This window comes from Cydia pomonella, chromosome 11 (genome assembly GCF_033807575.1).
Source record: "Cydia pomonella isolate Wapato2018A chromosome 11, ilCydPomo1, whole genome shotgun sequence".
In the NCBI taxonomy this organism is placed as follows: Eukaryota; Metazoa; Arthropoda; class Insecta; order Lepidoptera; family Tortricidae; genus Cydia; species Cydia pomonella.
In genome coordinates this window covers 20667042-20681369 of record NC_084713.1, presented here as the reverse complement: position 1 = coordinate 20681369, position 14328 = coordinate 20667042, and positions in this window count along the sequence as shown.

Below are 14328 nucleotides of genomic sequence, written 5' to 3'. Positions count from 1 at the left end.
GTATGAAACAAAGTTTTTCTATTAATTTAGCGCAAATGAATATTCGAAAGTAGATAGATGCGCAACTATTTATGTAATAATATTGTGTAATTAATTAATAAATAGCGATTGTTTTTTGTATGAAAATCGAACCACCTTAATGTACATAATCTCACAAAAATAACAATTGTAATCTGTTGTTAATATTTAACGTAAATTTGTTTAGAATTGCGAACAGTACCCCTAGTGTAAATATTTTCGACAGCGAAACGTGACGTACGCGTTTGTGTCAAGTGTCATTTTGTATGAGATTTTTGACGTTCCAAAACGTCCCGCTTGGCGCGCTGTTCAAAAACCCATACAAAATGAGACTTAACGCAAACGCGTACGTCACGTTTCGCTATCGACTAAATTTACACTAGGGGTACTGTTGTTAATATTTAACGTAAATTTGTTTAGAATTGCGAATTGAATTCGGAAAAGTTTACTTCCTTATCCAAAACCGTCAATCAACCTAGCTTTGTAGGCTTTCCATCAATCGCACACAAAACCCAGTATTGGCCGCTCAAGTGCCTCTCACTGCTGCTCGTTCGACTGCGTCCTCTTTGAAGCTCTCACGACGCTCAGTGTTCGGTCGAGTTCATATTTTCCGTAAAGCGGTCCATTGATCGGCGAAAGTTTAATATAAGCGGACTAATGGTTCGAACGTGACTCGAGTTGGGGGGCAATTTCAGGGACCTTAGAATAATATCATACACCAACAATGTGGATGGTGTTATGTAATAAAGCTTTGATTTAAAAATAGATATTTAGAATAACACAAAAATATAAATGTTAAACTGAAATGTCATATACTAAGAAAAAGTGATCAAGGCCTCCAGTGCCCCAGGCTGGAATCGAACCAGCGTCCTCTGCTGTCGCGAGTATATCTTGGCAGGTGCCTTAGCCATTCGGCCACCAGGGTCGCGGTGGCATAAGTCGATTTTTTCCAAGTGCCCCGTGTTGTTAATATTTTCTGAAAATAATTTAATTTGTTCTAATAGTACAAAAAAGTTTATTTGAAAACAACACCAATTCCCTACACTTGGCTGAGCCTGTATCTTGGAGCCCTGGAGTGTATAATACAAGCAGGTTTAAGTATAACGAGAAGAATCAAAGCTACATTAATAATGTCTCTAGGTTCGTCGTAGTTCCATTAATGGCTAAGGAGAAAAAAATTGCCGCATAATTCAATTTTAAGAACTTACAATAAGTATGTTATGGCATTAGTAAGGTATATAGGTAATCGTACTCAATTGTAATCAATACGGGTAGATACACTTAGTAAGAGAATTGAATATTGAAAACGTTACATTTACATAAATTAGGGCTATGCAAGTATGGTATAACCTCTCCTAAAATGTATAAGGTTAAGGTGTGTAGGTGTTTACGGTTGTAAATGTGTAAGGTTAGCTGGAAGAGATCCCTTTCAGGGATAACTTCGCCTTTGTACAGTCAAGGTATTAAATATCGATACGGACAAAGTGCCATAAATATGTACTAACTTAATGTATGGGCAATAAGGGCGTGTATACATATTTTTGGCACTTTGTCCGTGCCGATATTTACCTTGACTGTACATAACATTTGTTTTTCTTGTTGAATTTTGTCTGTTTTATGTTAGCCTGTTTATGTGCAATAAAGTGACATACATACTTACATACATATATTTTACGTCTATACCACTCAGTTCTAATTTAAGCCTATAAATTGTATAAATACTTTAAAATATTATCACTATGTATTTTGGATGTGCGTTGACAAATAACTTGTTAATGTGAAAGAGAAACCAATAAATTTTATCCGTCATTAGCCCATTAAAGATTAATAACATAATAATAAACAATAACTTTAATACCTTCATTAGAATATGTTGATATAGTGACGTGAGAAACAGCTGTTAGTGAATATCAGACGACGTTATAAAGCTAATGGCCGCCGGTGGCCATTAAGATAAAGTTTATTTGCTTTTACGTGTGAAGCCTTTATAAAAAGGTTTATTTTATGTAATCTTTATTCAGATGTGAAGAAAATATGTTAGTAAAGTAACGTTCTCTTTAACGTTAACATCACGTTTCATAATGTGACTCAGTTTTTAAAAGAAAGTAGACAAGTACTTATTGGTAAGTTGTGCTAGGAAAAATTAGTACTTATAGAATCCCTACTTAGGTATGTCAAATCCTCATACTAATTACATGACAAATAAAATGTAATAGTTTTTAGCAGCTAACGGACAGATCCAGTAAAATTCCATTAAACCAGGACTTTTGTAGAAAACACCATCATAAAATTTCAACATATTTATATGATCAAATTCTGATCAATGTCAAAATTCTATTGCGCTGGTTTAGATTTTATCACATTTAGTCATTTAACCTTTGATTTTATATAATAACTGTGTATCTGAAATATCTGCGTCATTTTAAGAGTCCGCAGCAAGCTCGGTTCTCCATACAAACTAGGTAATTTTAAAACGACTGGGTATCTGAAGCTACTGCTAGTTTAACAGTCCAGACGCGGCTTATTTATTTAGTATAAATTTTATTTTGACACTTGGAGAGACTTTACACCTCCAAATTTTATTAGTATTTAGTACTCTGACATTGGGGACCTTTTACATCTCCAGATTTAATGTGTTTTTAACCATAGAGACTATACATCTCTATTGTATTGTAGTAATTATTTATTTTAAGATTATTATAATGTAATGTTTACCCAGGTATTAGCTGTTGTATTTATAAATGTTGTTATGTATTTTTCATGTCACTATATGATGTTACTATAAATGTTGTATTGACTTGTAAAAGAGCCCTTGAGGCCTACTTGCAGAAGAATTTTTTGAATTTTGAATTTACATAAACTTTCTACAGACATAGATATACCTCATGTCATTGTATGTGCAAAGTTGCATTACAGTCCAATACGTAGTTCTAAAATGAGAACGAAAGTCCGTTTGTATGGCAAGGTGAAATTCGGCAGAGCTTGCCGGGGACTCTAAAGAGGGAAATATACTACATGATCGTCCATACAAAAAAAAAACGTTTTTTGACTTGTAAATATTTTCCATTTTCCATGATCTTTAAGTATGTTATTGACACAATGATAAACTAGGTAAAGGTTTTCCTTTTTATCAAAATTTGCAAAAAAAAAAAAAGTTTTTTTCCACAAAGCGAAACCTGTAAACCATTATGATTAAGCGATCGACATCAAAATCAAAGTGATTTGTTATGATTTAGTTGGTGGGAACCGTTTTCTCCCGAAATGGAATTTCATAGAAAAATTACCGTTATTTCGCTAGACTGGAAACGCTAGTCTTCCATCTTAATGTTCGTACATTTATCGATTTCGCACTCTCTTGCATAACGCCATCCAATTTATTCCCCCTTCGAAAGGTCTTATCTAGAATGACAGAAGCTTGTTGTAATGTCGTTAACTTAAGATCCGGGTGGAAACGTATTAATTGCGATGGTCTGCAGGTACAGTCAACCAATTTGAATCCTAGGCCACTATAGAACCTTGTCGCTTTAACTACTCTATACATGACATGCATCACTCAATAAGCACTGTCGTAGAAGTCATTATGACATGGTTCTATAGTGGCCTAGGAATGAAATTGGTTGACCGTACTTTCCCGTTTCGTACCTATGTGGCTACCACCAGTTCGACACTGACATAAACGCTATCGCGAACGTAACTTACTTTCTATGCATCTCGCTCATACTCGCATATAAGTGCGAGCGAGATGTATAGAAAGTGAATTACGTTCTCGATAGCGTATTTGTCAGTTTTGACATGAGATGCCTGGCGGCTTTAATTTCATATTGATTTTTACTGTTAGCAGTACTGACACAATTTAACTCAAAAAGAGGAAAGTCAGCTCCTGATAGCGGAAAGAAAAGTGCTCAGGAAGATCCTGGGACCTGTTGGAAGTGACGACGGCTCCTGGAAGATCCGGAAAAATGCCGAGATCGCAGAGTTGGTGGCTGAGCCCAATATCATCGGCGTAACTAAGTCCCACAGACTTCGCTGGCTCGGTCACCTACTCAGAATGGGGGAGGATCGCGTAGTCAAGGGAGCGTACTTGGGGCGACCAACCGGCCGTCGACCGATCGGGCGCCCCAGGTACCGCTGGTGTGATGTCGTGGAGGCGGACCTGCGTCGGCTGAATGCCAATTCATGGCAGGAAACCGCGCTGGATCGGGACAGGTGGCGTTCTCTCGTTTCGGAGGTCAAGATTCTTTTTGGATCGCTGAGCCAAAGCAGTTAGTTAGTTAGTACTGACAGGATCTTTGGAAGTGTGTCGTATGCATATTAGACCGCAGTTTGACTTCTGTACCCCTAGTGTAAATTTATTCGATAGCGAAACGTGACGTACGCGTTTGCGTTAAGTACAAAATGTTGTATGGAATTTTGTGTTTCCAAAACGTCCCGCTTGGCGCGCTGATGCTAAATTCCATACAAAATGAATTGAGACTTAACGCAAACAAACGCAAACGTCACGTCACGCTATCGAATAAATTTACACTAGGGGCTCTGATCCCTATAGTGTGTAGTTCTAGGCCCTTTAAATTGATACGAATATATAACATTCTACTATTAAGAGCTAGGCTCAAATAAGTTAGATTTGTCAAAAAAAAAATATTTTTTTCGATGACGATTGTATGAGTTGTAAGAGGTAAATTCAAAGGGCTGGTGGGGGAAACGGCACCACTTTTCAGCCTGGCAACATCAGATTTCTAGGAGCCTAGGAACTCCACTTCAAGGATTAGAACTCAAACTGCGGTCTAATAATTATGCATACGACACAGTTCTAGAGATCCTGGTCTATACCTGACATCATTCAACGCGGTTAGTATTGGGTAAGACTTTCCAACTTCCCACTTTACCTACTTTTCGTACTTAGTAAAGTATGAAATGGGACAGAAATTCTCTCCTTGACTGATTCACCTAATACCACCCACGTCGTATGATGGTCAGGCGCATGATCTCTTCTCTTCTTCCTCGTGTTGTCCCGGCATTTTGCCACGGCTCATGGGAGCCTGGGGTCCGCTTGACAACTAATCCCAAGATTTGGCGTAGGCACTAGTTTTTAGTTGTGGTTTTAGGTGATGGCCTGATAACTAAATAATATGATTAAAATATTATACTGATGTCAATGCCCATTTGGTAAGCGATTACCGTTCGTGAGCAACGGTAATCGCTTACCATCAGGCGATTTGTCTGGTGGTTTGCCTCCTTTATCATAAAATAAACTGACATACACATTGTTTATCTATTTTCAAGTATATTTGACTGTCGTTAAAAATAGGAGGCTAATTAGAACTTTGAAAATCTTGACTTACTTATTATTCATAATTATGATACAGACTTCAAACGAATAAATAATTATGCGTACGTAAACATAACTGTAAAAAATGGAATACAATTTTCTCCTTCAGAATGTATTTTACTTGAATTATGTTTTCTTTGAAGGTTAATTGAATAACGCTGTTGTTATTTATTTCAAGTTTATATTTAAACATAAAATACAACAATCTAATTGCGGACTTAATTCGAAGTTCCTTTGCCAGTCAATAATTACCATAATATATACCAACAGTCGTATGTACACTAAAACATTCTGTTATTTATTATCATATATAAAATTACACGTGGAAAGAATGAGTGAAAGAAGGTTAACAAAGAGAGTGTATAAGGGAGAAGTAGAAGAGGGAGCTGGAAGGGGTAGACCTCGGCGGACTTTCTCTGATCAAATCGGGGAAATCCTGAAGAAAGGCCAGGTCAAGAGCACCCTAAACCGACGAGCGTGTATGAGGAATGTCATGAAAGTGAAGGAAGCAAAAGAGGTATGTCAGGATCGTAGCAAGTGGTAATCCGTGGTCTCTGCCTACCCCTTCGGGAGATAGGCGTGATTATATGTATGTATGTATGTATATATAAAATTGACTTTTTACTAAAAGCTTAAATAGCTTTTTTACCTGCTATAATCATTACTCTAATCAGCATAACAATAATTCATACTAAACAAGCTTCTATAACACTTCACATAAATTATAATATCATTCCATAACCGGAATAAGCTATTAACTTTAATCAAACACTTCTTAACAACTGATTAAACTAAGCGTAAATTAAAATACAACATTCGTATTTCTAAATCCGTCTATTTTTAATTTCATTCATAACACTATTATTTTATGACTTTAACACAAACGAAGAAATTTAACAGGAAGGTCTTTGCATTACTTTACGTGCGATAATTTAAACAAGAAAAAACATAAAACCTTTCATAATAACCTTTAACAATATCTCTTATCTATTCATTTAATTTTATTTTTATAGTCGCCTATAAAAAAACTAAACTCAAAAACTAACGCGCTATAAACCTCGCTTTATTTTCCAGTCGTAAAACAGCCGTGTTGTACGAAAAAAGCCGTATCTCCAAAAGCCGCATTGCGACATACGTCGTTTTAGCGTATACCTGCGAAAACGGTATCAGATTTCCATATTATTACGTGGTGATATAAACGACGAAACAGTTAATGTCATTCAACCCTAAGTGATTATCTGGCCTATAATTTAGACTCAAAGTTGGACAAAAAACCGATTTCCGTGATACAATGAGGTCTGTTACCGCAATTTGTATCATAAAAATATGAGTTGTTTGTTAATAATCTGACAGATCCGTTTTGAAATCTATAAAACTGTTCATTCTTGTTTTATCGAGGCTTATCATTAGGTTATATTAATGTGGCGCCTTCTTATGCAAACCAGTAGGGCTAAGATGGTCGGCTCTTTTTCATTTGTCAGCATGCCTGTCACTTTCTAACAAGTATGTAAGTGCGAATGTGACGGGCATAGTGACAAGCGATAAAAATGGAACCATGCTGCCACTGCAGATAACTTTTAGCTAGCCACGCAGAGGCCAGAAGTAAAAAGGTATCTCATTTCATTGTATTTTGAATGTTTATTTGAAAAATAAAAATTGCATTTTGTCTTGGCAAGTTTTGTCATTTGGGCGGCTAGAAAGCTCTCTTTTTTTTCATTGCTCAGGCCTAAAGATAAACCCAATAACATTTTAGCCCTTCAACGTCTGACACAGGTTAAGAATTGCTGGCTTTAATCGTAATCAACTCTATCCATAAACATAATAAATACCCATCTATGGCAATAATTAAATGCACTTTAAACTATTTCAAATATTCCGGCAAATATTACGGTCAAGATGAGTGTTGAAATGGTACTAACAAGACTACAACTGATCACAAATATGAATCCTCGAAGTTTAAGTTAATTATATTCGCAAAGTATGAATTCATATTTAAATTAAAAACCCTCTTCTTCTTCAACCCGCATCTTTCTCTGTCATCCTAATTGGAGTAAAAGAGAAACAAATCCGCAATTTGCGAATTACGGTGTACGCGGTAGGCTTTCTGTACCTATGTAGGACAATTCGACTGTAGATATATCTCTATTTCACAAATAATACCGGATGGCAGATACTTCCTTGGTTCATCCATTACTATTGATACTGAGTATTATATACGAGTACAAACAGTCATATATTCTGTAAGCCGCTTTTCATAGAACAATGCTTTCCGCCGATATACGTGCCTAGTAAAGACGTAACTGACAATCTACTTTTCTAAACAAAAACGCCGTATGAGACGATAAAACCCGTATGTGAATACGACGTTATGCTTAACATACTGTTCTGTACTGCGATCAATTTAACAAGGGCTCAAATAGTTCAGCCACACCCGAATGACAAACGGTGTTATCTCAAGATTATCGTTAGGACATGACTAATGACTTGTCTCAGCCCTATATGTTAATTGTACCGAATGCTTCTAACACTAATTTACACTGTGTTTATTTTACAATATACAAACTTATATTACCTCCACGAAACACAATCACAAGCTATATCGATCCTTAAAGCTCTTTGCATAAGATACACAATTTATTTTCGTAGCAGCAAATCAATGGTGCGAAGAAGACGTTGCTCGTATTTTCACACCGTAATCAAAAAGGACGTAAGCGACACTGGTTTTGTACTAAAATTTGCCGTTTTGTACAAGTAGGCTTAGGGTTGTCATTTCAGCTACGTTTCTGACGTACGATTTAATTTTTCATCGTCATGAGTACAGTGTAAACATGTGAGGCGGAGGGGAACGCAGCTATTTTTAAATTTGTTTTAAGTTTCTGTTATTTCGTGATTAAGGAGGTTATTTTTCGCAGACTTTGCTTTGGACTTAGGGGATATTCTTTGCGTTTGGGGTTTCATTTGATAATTTATCAAATTATAGCTGTGGGAAAATAAGCATCGTCAAGTGGGGTAACTGGGGACAGGACGGGTAATATTAGACAAAGGAAAATGGTTTACGTGAAACGTTGTGTGGACAGCTAATACGACGGCTGAATTGTGTGTAACTCCGTGGGCAAGAATATTGCAAGCTCGGCTAGATTTCACCTACCCATACAAACGGAGTATCGTTTTCATTTTAAAACTACGTGTTGGATTGTAATGAAACTTTGAACATAAAATAACATAAGGCGTATCTATGCTTACTGCACCTTATGAAATAAACGAAATAGAGCAGAAACAAGTTATGTATGAAAAACTTAAATTCGCTGTATCTATAACTATGGTATCTGAGGCTACAAAAACGAATTATAGCCCTAGATATACCTTATCCTATTGTAAGTACAAAGTTTCAGAGCAATCTGACTAGTCGTTTGAAAATGAGAGCGTAACTACGTTTGTATGGAGAACCGAGCTTGCTGCAGGGGACTCTTCAATCCTTCCAGCCTGCGGCTGCCGGAATTATCACCCTCGTAGCACAATGTATATATAATAATATGTGAATAATTCACACTTTCAAACGATCTTAAGAGGTAAGAAAGAATAAACAGCTGTTACTCAAAATAATTCTGACCAAAGTCGAATACAATATTAAGCAAGAAAAATTGCTTCACGTACGCTTTTAAGGAAAAAACTCATGCATTTTGGGCCTCGAAAACTTTTGAGTAGTATTTAAAAATGCATATTGTTCGCGGGCGTGTCGCGGTGTGACATAACGAAGTGTAAAGGACTATTTACACGGTTTAAGTCCACGTGTACAGTAAGTGAAAATTGCTAGTGGCTCAAATTAAGAGCGAGAGACGAGCTATACCAAATGTAAAATGAGGCTAACGTCATTAAGACCAAAAAGATCGGACGCCTGCGATGGGCAGGGTACGTATTACGGATGGACGAGGCCAGAGTACCCAAACGCCTTCTGGCCGACCGGAGAGCCACAGAGGTAAAGGCAGGCCCAAGCTTAGATGGTTGGACTAGACTTAGATTGACCGGGATATAAACACCTTACCACCTACCTTACCTTAACCTTTTATATTGTTTTTGAGCTCCCGATATTACGTTGAAAGCGAACGCAGCCGACGCGCACGAATGAGGATAGTAGATATATTTCTGTGGGATAGACCGAGCGCGGTCTACACAACTTTGACTCCAGTTACCCGTGGACAAGATGCATGCAACTGTGTTGAAATATCGGGAATTCAAGAACAATATAAAACGTAATCACGCTTCCCCGGTCGATTTAAGTCTAGTGAAACTAACCGTGAATCATTCAAAACTGTCAGATGGTTGGACGGCGTATACCAAGATATCAGGACCTTAGGAGTGACAAGATGTTGACAAGATGTGATGATGACGAGGGGACGAGTGTTCCTCCATACAAACGTATTCGATGAACTATAGGAGGCAGCACATCAGATTTTTGGCGCGAGGCGTAAATGTGATGTTTATTGTTCCGATGTAGCCCACAAGATGGCAGAACCATGCACAAGAAAACACGTGACGTGTAAATGTACATGTTTATGGTTCCGATTCAGGCCACAAGATGGCAGACCCTCCAATGCGCACGGTTCCTATGACAATGGATACTCGTAAATCGCAGGTATACCGTACATCTTAGCCCTACTGAATACAATAGGGCTAAGATGGTTGGCTCTTTATCATTTGTCACCATGCCTGTCACGTTCTAACAAGTATGTAAGCACGAATGTGTCGGGCATAGTGACAAGTGATAAACATGGAACCATCCACAGCAAATAGTAATTTCTTGTTATGGGTATGGACAGTGATATTTCTGGTTGAAGAAATGGCCGGACAGTAACTGAAACAGTGTGTGGGAGCCTTAACTCAAAGTTTTGGGCGCCTAATAATAAGGTTAATAATAAAGCGAAAAGCCCACTTGCCAGGTCTAAAAAATATGCTTTCAGCACGGCACGCGAATCAAATTTAATATGCATACCGTTTAGCTTTGACTAGGGTTGTGCCGGTTTATCGATAATTTTAGTTAATTATTCACATTTTTATTTTATTTTATCGATAAGTTTAATTTTGTGCAATACAGTTTAAATAAATAAATTTGTCGAGATAAACAGGAAATATCGTTTCGTATTTATTATGGGTATGCGTGTACGTATATTTTAATATATTCTGTCGTCAAATCGGCTATGTTTGTTTTCGAGAAGGAAGCGAGAAGTCTAGGTAAAGAAGTACGTTCCATCTTCTTTCATCATATTCAAAAAAATCTTTTAGCGTCTGTCTAAAGAATACAAGTGAATTGGAATAAATTATCACTTTGTTTTATGCAAGTTTAACCGACCAAAAAATAAAATGTGAATAAAGTTAAGTAATGTACAATTTTACGATGAAAGTAACACTTAAAATTTTTGCTGATTCAGCGTATATAAAAGAAGACCGAAGTGACTCCATAAGTGTACCGTGAACAAAGTTTTGCACGGAACACAAAAAAATAGTATGATTTTATCAATAATTATTAATTAAAAATAAACCTAAACTTAATGTCAAATATGTTAATAAGTCAATGTTTGTAAGTAGGTGTTACAATTTCTAGCAACAAACATTAGTAGGTACCAGATATATATATAATGTACTTATGTCAAAACCAGAATCATTTATTACACAAATACATTTCGTCTTAGAATAAACTTTCAAGTGTGCTAAAATCAAAACACAAGTAAAAAAAAACATAAGAAACTTAATACTAGATTACAGGACGATATTATAACAATTACTAATTACACAATTAAAAAAATAAATAAATTAAGACTTTAACAACGAAACATTTTTGAATATGTTAATTGCACAACATATTTATAGGTATTATGGGTCATTGTTGTTTCAAATATGATAATCATGTCAAACAGCCAACTGTCCAACTTTATCGATAAATCTCCCTGCCCTGCGCGTTAACAAGGTGATTACGGCTAGGGGCGGGACGAGCATCGATAACTGCTCTTTACGGCGTTCCAGCGGCGAATAATTACCAAAAAAACGACTCATGGGAAAATAAAACAAAGAACGCCCAAATAATGGCCGTGAGACACGACCACTCTGACAATCTGTTAGAATCTCTCTGCAGCTTTTTCGACATCTCTGCAGCTTTTTCGACATAACTAAGTGTGACAGTATCATTATAAACGTCAACATTTTATAGCAATTCTCAAAACAAGTATTGTTCAGGAACCGCATATTATGGTGCTTCCACATTGTCTGTTATAAAATGTTATACAACATCGTGTGACAGGGAGACACCATGATAGTATTAAAAGTAATTTATTAAGTTGTCCCTGTCACTCGATGTTATACATTTTATAACATCAAATGTGTCCACCATTGCGGCATTTGATCACACTGTTTGCAAATTTTTTTTTATACTACGTCAATAGCAAACGAGCATATCCGTAGCCTATGGACGCCTGCAACTCAGAGGTGTTTCATGCGCGTTGCTAACGCTAACAGTCCGCACCCTCGTTGAGCTCTGGCAACCTTACTCACCGGCAGAAACACAACACTGTGACTAGGGTCTAGTGTTATTTGGCTGCGGTTTCCTGTAAGGTGGAGGTACTTCCCCAGTTGGGCTCTGCTCTAGATCTGGAATGTCATCCGCTGTGCTGTGCCCTACCACACAAAGCGAGATGACATCATAGTGGCCATACTATGGAAGGTAGATTTAAGGAATAGAATCTCCATATATCAAAAAGTGTCCGACAAAAAACCATAAATAGGTCGCGTTACCGGGTGCCGTTCAATTTTAATACAAACTTTTAGCATAATTTCATTTAACTACTATTGAAACTCATAATAAACATTATGTATAAAAACAAAACATATAAAGTTGTTAGTCATACTAATTTAATGACAGAATGCTCTATAATCATAAAAACATTCTTCATAACAATCCTTAGGAATAATTTTACTTGTTATAACATACATTTCGTATAATAATTAAAATATAGTACAAAATTTTAACGAATGGTGACATAGTGTTCTATGATATACTTGGTGTCAATCAAACTATTAAATTATACAACAATCTACCTATTCAACTTTAAAGCTGGTCGCCGTTAGGTACGACGACGAGCGAAGCGAGGAGGAGTGTTAGGTAGAACTGCGACCATATGGGCAGAACCATATGTCTCGGAAATTTTATTTTTGCTTGTTCATTTTCACTAGGCGTTTATATGAAGTTTATCTGAATCCCTTAGGAACCACAGAGGTTCCAACTCACACTGGCCGCTGCTTTGCGGTAAAATGATATATGTCGACAGATGTAAAGTACGGATGTAGGTAAGTTTGACGCTTAGAAAAATCGATTATGTTCCATGCAAATATAATGTTTAAGTTTTTTTATTAATTAGTAATTCAGTGTTGTTAAACTTTCAGCAAACTCAATCAAATAAAGTTTATGAACCATTTGCCGTGGTTTGATTGTGAAACCACACCTTCAACATTATGCTGTTGGTTTTCATGAATAAAAAACGTTCTGAGTATAAAATAGTATACAGAGTGAACATTATACTGGTTGCCTGTTATGCAAATACATTACTATGCTACTAAACTATAATTACTTTCGAAATTATGCAATTCGTTTTTATTGTATTTGTTTTTATACCAAATCATAATTTCTGCATATCAAAATTATGCAATTCAAATTATGAAAAATGAAATTTCGCAAATTGTTATTATTAAAAACATTACACACCCCGCGTTACCATACCTAGAATACTTGAGAAAAAAATCTAATCATAGACAGCGCACTTCACTCCGTCAATAACGCCTAGGTTCTTAGCTACTCTAGCGCTACTCTGGAGAGATTTGGAACTATTATTTATAGCTGACAGCTGGATACTTTTGCAACAGTTCTGCCTATGGAGATTCTATTCCTTGCCTCTACCTTCCATAATTCCGATATGCCGTCTGTCAGACGTCCTTCTCGACCGTATGTCCGTTCCATCTTGGGCAGCCATGCGTTGACTCCATGCGTTAGTTATTTGAAGTTTAAAATAATAAGATGTGTATTAAATTGGTTTTCTGTTCACGATCTTGGGAAATCGGCTTATACGGTTATTATTCCACGGTGCGATAATTAATGTAATCATCTCCGTAAACAAGGAAGGTAATTTACAAAGGTATTTACTTGAAACTGAGGACCACACTTGAGAACATGTTGGATTTTGATAAAATATAAGTATAGCTATCGGAGAGTTTTGTTGAATGAATTGATTCCACGCACGCACGCACGCACGCACGCACGCACGCACGCACACACACATGTACAGTCGAGTACACAGATATCTTTACAACCCAACATTTCAAATATATGTCAACACGACCTTAAAGTCAGTGTCATAGAGGCGTGTAAATATATTATTGGCATGTTGGCTTGTAAAGATGTTGGTGACGTCGACTGTACCTTTTGAAAATTGATTTGATAAGATTTAGTTAGTGGAAAACGTTTTCTCTCGAAATGGAATTTCATAGAAAAAGTAAACGGTACTTTTTTTCGTTAAGATCGCAAAGCTATACTTCCCTCTTAAATAGTGCGAGATTATGAAGGTAAAATGCTTTGTTTACATTACTTGCAATTTCTATTGAACTTTACAATCAACGCATGTTTGCTTGTTGACATACGCCATTGTTGTTGATTTCAATACGTGAAGCCATTGGTACAGTTCAATGTTATTTGAGTTTCATTATTCCATAATTTCTGTTAATGATTGTTCACAATTGAGTCTGGAAAGTTGGGGATTATTGTATCACATTGATTTAGTTTTTTTATGGCTTTTTAATAACTTACTATTGTTTAATTTTATCAGATGGGGTCTTGATCCCTGATACTACTCTTTGTATTAAACCTATAGTAGATACCCCTATAATGGAACAGGAACCGGTAATGGGACATAAACAGCAAATTTTGTAAAATAAGTAACTAA